Here is a 6000-nt window from a genome sequence, read left to right on the forward strand (position 1 = left end):
TGCACTAATTCACAAAGAGAGGAAAAAGAGATTGAAAGAAAAGAAAAAAAAGGAAGGGAGGCACAGAGGGAGAAAGTAAAATGCGCAAGGGGAAGATAATATTATATATTTTAAGAGATAGGGCTGTGTTCAGGATCTAGAGACGTTTCAGTCCTTTTTGTTCTATCTGCCCACAGTCTTTCCTTCATATCAGAAAAGGGCGGAAGCACTTCACTCATACAAAAACAAAACAGAATCAGTCATATTAGTGCCTGTGTCCTGTTGTGATGAGGGCCCACTTATTCCAGATGAGCTGTCCATTTCCTCCAGTATGTAGTGAATTTGTGCACTAATTCACTTTTAAGATCCTCATGAGCACATTTCTTTTCATCCTGACCGTAAACATTTCACAGTGTTCTCAACTCTACAGGCAGCACAAAGGGAGGGACCCGATCCTGAAGGCCCTGGCTTATGTTCTGAGTGCAGGAGATGTGCAGCCGAGCGGAGGGGAGGAGGGGATTGTGGGTAGTCTAAACACTGTCTTGCTCTGTGGCTGTATCCCAAAATGTTTTTCTGTGTGTGTGTGTGCGTGGGCGATGCACCGCACTGAATTACAGCAGACTACACACACCAGAGGTAGCACCTCTGCTTCTGTGCCTATTTTAGCAACTGAACAAACTTAGCATGAGGTGAAAGGTGGAGTTCAAGAGTAAGGACAGCAAGAGGTCAACATTTAAAATGCTGGTACATTTCAGCAATGCAACCTACAGTGCAGTTACAGTTAGTGTACAGTGCAGTTACTAATTTGACACTTTATTTGGGACTATTTTTGGTGAAAATATTTCACTCACTCATCTTCAACTGCTTATCCGGGGTCCGGTCACAGGGATGAAAATATTGAAAATATTGAAAATATCAAACATTTGCAACATATGTCATTAACATTCAGAGAGAGTTCAACTTTTGAAGGAGAAAATCAACCTAAAACACTTCAACAATTGTCATTTTTGTATAGTAATGCATCATATTTAGGCTAGGCAAAGGCTGCAATTTTACGTTTTGTCTATGTGGAACCGAGGCGTATTATTTCTTTTTTCCCAAAAAACGGCTTTCTGGGATAGGTGTAAACAAGTGATGTGACGTGAAGCACAAAGTTGGGCGTACACAGTGACATCCCATTTTTAACTCTGTCTCTTGATATGAGAATTTACGACTTTCTCTGGAAAGCATCTCAAGGATTTCACAGGCTCTCCAACTGCTCATCTCGACGGTCGATACTTGCTGTCGCGGGTGACGTGATGACCAGGTGATACCTTGCTGCCTCTCGTTCCTGCGATCAGCTGTTTCCTGCTTTTAAAACTCCCGGCTGTGGGTTGCACAACAGTTCATGCCATTGACACCTCCACCCAAGTCACGCCTTTGCTGCCAGCCACATTTACCCAATTTACGTGGAAATCGAGCCGACAGTATATGTAGGGTCCTAGCCGTCACATTAGGGTGCTAAATCAGGCCGTCAATATACCTCGGTCTGTCTGATATTGCGGACCAGGCCGCAAAAAAGGCAGCCAAATCCACGTCTTACTTTCCCGTGTAAAAACACCTAACGATAACCAATAGCGTTTTCTACTTGAATGGCTGCTAGACTCCAATTTCTCTTTTTGGTACCCTGGCCCACCCAAATATCCCCCCAGTGTGCAGGATTCTCAGCTGATTCCCATAGAGACACCACATGAAACTACGATGACATCAGCTTCATCATAGTCTTGCATGACCAGACCTCCCTCAACAGCACTGTGCTGGAGTAAGGTCTGGCTACACCAGCTTATCATCCTGGGATAGGGGAAGAAACATCCTTTGGTTGTTTGAATATCTTTAAACCAATCACAACTGGCTTGGGAGGAGCTTAACGGACAGTGCCCTCGCGTCGAATATCAGGCTGTATCTCAGACCCAAACAGAGCTAAAAAGAAAGTGAATATTGGACTAGTTGGCCAGAGCCTACAGACTGGTGCTAATGCGTCCCTGTTTGTAATTAAGTAACATTTTCCTAACACATTTGCGAAAACATCTTTAAAAGATCACAACTTGTTTTACAGCCCTTTAGTGGCCATAATATTGATACTGCAAAACAGTCAAACTGGCAGAAATCATCCCAAACAAGACACAGATAGTGACGGCCTCACAACACCAGATCCAGTGCAGCCACAGTCACGCTGCATTTGGAGTAAGGGCCATGACTCTTTCATTTTGTTAATGGGAAAAACTTGCCAATCCTCACTCATTACGAATATCGCATGCTATCATTACCGTTGTGCCTTTACACTGTCATGACATCCATGTATAACCCACAACTGATTGCAGCAAATTGAGGTATTTTCTCATGGAGATGGAAACAGGGCAAACTTTGAGGGAAACTGTACAAGTAAATGTGTCTTATTGTAACACTTCATCAGATGACAACTCCTGGAATGAATTAAACATCTCAGATTGATGAGAGAGTAGAAGTATCCAAGGGAGATTTTTCCTTTACCTTGAAGAGACTAACTCTCTCTTCTACAATTAAACTATCTGACCACATCCACGCTAGTGTCGATGTCTGGCTCACATCCTAAGGAGTGAGTCTTCCCACTGGAATTCCAGTAGCTGTGCCACAGGCCAGCCTCTTGCAATCAGCTTGTGGTTGTCAATTTCCACCAGCTTACATCCTGCTCCATCCACAACCAAAAGCATTATTATGTCCATGAGAATTGGCAGGCTGCCCTCGCCCATATCATGAGGGGTGAGCGGAATGAGTGGATACCAGCAAGAGTCAAGCTGAGGCCAGCTGCAGGCTTGAACCTTAGCTGTGTTCACATCATTAGCTGGGATGATGATATTAGAGCCGTCACCGGTCATGGATGTCTCACGTTATGCTGGTGAAGATCTTCAGATACCTTGAGGGACTCCATGTACTGTACATACAAAGTCCTTAGCAGATCATTGATTTATTCTTTAGGCCCATGGCAGAGTCTGTTCCTCATTACTTTTCAGGTTCTGAGAACATGCTCCACCATGTTGGAGAATATACACAGCAGTTGTTACATAATTATTTTTCACATGAGGATGTAATGTGAGTAAACTGATATATGGACGCAATTATCGAGCAACAACCCAGACGGGAACGTTTTCTGCTGTGGAGCTTTGGTGTCACATGGGGAAGAGGGAAAATATTCAGCATTCCTTGTGAGATACAAGTGAGATAGTGAGTGAATAGCTGCTCAGTTCTATTTTTGAACCTGGAGTATATTACATGGTCGTTGCATGACAACCTTGGGAGGGGAATGACCTCTGAACTGCAACCAATCGTTGTCCGGTTGCCTCCAATCTGATCAAATGATTACTTCCTGTTTTTCTCCACATCTACTTGGATGTCCACTGGGAGTCCATGTGTTGCTTCAGTTTGGTCAGTAAATAACATTCTAAGGACAAACAAATAAAAAAGTTTCTGTTTGTAGCTAATACTTTAAATTTGGTAAAACTAAAAATTACACTTTGCTGCTCATCAGCAGAAGAGAAGAGTCCCAAAATCACTGACAGAAAGTTATGCCTTTGATTTCATTTAATTGAGCTGATAATGCCAATAATAATAATGACTATTTATGATCTCTGGGAGTGTTTTGCATCACTGTACATTATCAGAGTGAGTGTGTTTTGGCTTCTTTTCATCAGCTTAGGATAGAAGTATGTGTGGTTTTATTTCCAGCAACAGCAATGTGCTTTGTAACATCTGGCGAGATTATCTCCAAAGGCTCAGTTCATTAGAAGCGTTGGAGGTTTCCAGCTGCCGACTTAGAAACACTTTGATTAAGTTGATTGCATTCATACTTCTTATACAATTGCTTAATTGTGTAATTTGAAATACGAAACGCATTCTTGAGGATTTCCCGGGCATTATTGTTCATTTTAGTGGCAGTTCTATGTATGGCACACATCCCACAGTAGAGCATATGATTGGTTCCAAAACAACGCTGAGCACGCAATGGCAGCGAGGCACGGGAAGATTTGAGCCAGGACTTTTAAAGATACCCAGACACCATCTGCTGTACTTTTTTATCTCAACTGTTAGAACTGGAGAATGTCATTCTTTTTAACAGTGAATGTAGCTCAGTGTGAACCCCTGGGGGCCCCATTAATCTGTCTTTTGCTTTTCTTTTTTTCCAGATGTTAGATAAAGTTTTGGTAGAGTTGACAGTGAACAATATGGCCCTGTACTGTAAGCATTTTTAAAAGAAATGACATCTAACTCAAGTGCCACCAACTTTTATTGTATATTCGGTATTTGGCGGATTTTCGGCAAACAGTACTTAATAACTTTTAAAACAAATACTGGTTTAGTTTATATGCATTAGCTTAGCATAAATAATCCTTCCTAAATATTTTCAAGACACGTGCAAAAGCCCACTTTGAATGTAAATAAGGCGCCAAGGTGCATTAAAAAGTATCACTATTGAGCTTGTTTATATATTTTTTAAAAACCCTGTGCCCCCAGACCCTCCCACAGAGGAAAATATTAATTTGGTGTTTACTTGTATTTCTTTGCTGCTCTAAAATTGCTCCCCCATCTCAGCAGCAACCCCCTGAATAGCTGTGTTCCATTCCCCATTTCCTAGGCTGCAGCCCAGGTGGGATTCATTTTCACTGAGCTGCTAAATATATTAACTGCCACTGACTTCACCTATAGCTATGTTGTTTCCAGGTCAGTGAAAATTCAATGTCCAATATTGAGTCATTTCAACTCTGTTTTGGTCTCTACCAGAGACATATCTGTCTCTTCAGGCATTTGGTGCTGGACTTATATCATATAATGGGCTTATCAGAGCTTTTAAGCTAAAAAAAAAAAACATCTGCCTTTTGCAACAGGAGATGAGTTTGATGAGAGGTAAGAAAAAACCAAACAGTACCAGCCAAACACACTCCTACAAAATACAGCCAAAATGCTAAAAGAAGAAGCTGTGAGAGATGAAATAAGCAAATTGTGGAAACATCCAATCAGAATTCATTTAAAGGATAGCAGGTGAAGAAGATGAGGAGAATAATTCCAAAATGTTTCCCCCAGAAAAAAGTTGCATCAAGCCACTGACACTGTAGTTTGAAAGCTGACGGTGGTAACAAAGTGGGGACCTGTCCAAACCTGTCCACAGAGGGAAAGAACACTGCAGGTATTTTAACTTGACACAGCCTCAGTTACTCTGTCTTACTAAATGAAGTCCACTGACCCGGACATTCCTCTCAGCCCCTGTTCAACGTCACAAAGTGACCCTTCACTTTATGTAACATCAATACATGCCACACACAGTATCTACATTTCTCAACTCAAACATAGGAATTAGTTCAGACAGGATTGTGCGGAGGCCTATAATAACGGCCTGCTCTTCAGAAACTCTAGTATGTGTCAGAGGCAAAGGGAGCTGCTGTGGGGGCTAGACAAATACCATGGATACCTCAGGCTTTATTGTATTCAGAGCCAGTGAGCGTGTACAGAAGTACTGAGACACCAAGCGTGTGAGGTGAAACTGAGTGTGCGCAAAAGGCAGAGGCACAGAGAGGCCACAAGAGAGCTGATGACGTGAAAGAAAGGGGATTCGATGGCTCGGACACAAACTGCGCAGGGCGTCAACACGGAGAACATCAAAGAGGATGCTGATTGGGAGTTGAGCTGATAACTAACTGACAAGTGCATCTTTCAAAGTTCTTTCAGGTTAATAAATAAGTACTTACAGCATCATCCAGCTGTGGTTATTATCGAATGTTGCCTGTAAGCAGTCAATATTCTGGATTAAAGGTTTAGTTAATGAAAGCTGCTGTAATTTAGTTACAACGTACATTCACTGAATTATCACTGATTATCGCATACAAATTTCTGTTCTGGCAGCTCACCTGTTGGTATGAGCATACGGCCCATAGCGCATCCTCAGATCTGATTCTGACCTGCAGTCCTTTGCTGCATGTTGTCCCCTCTCTGTCTCCCCTCGCTTCCTTTCTC

This window comes from Echiichthys vipera, assembly GCF_963691815.1.
Source record: "Echiichthys vipera genome assembly, chromosome: 11".
Lineage (NCBI taxonomy): Eukaryota > Metazoa > Chordata > Actinopteri > Perciformes > Trachinidae > Echiichthys > Echiichthys vipera.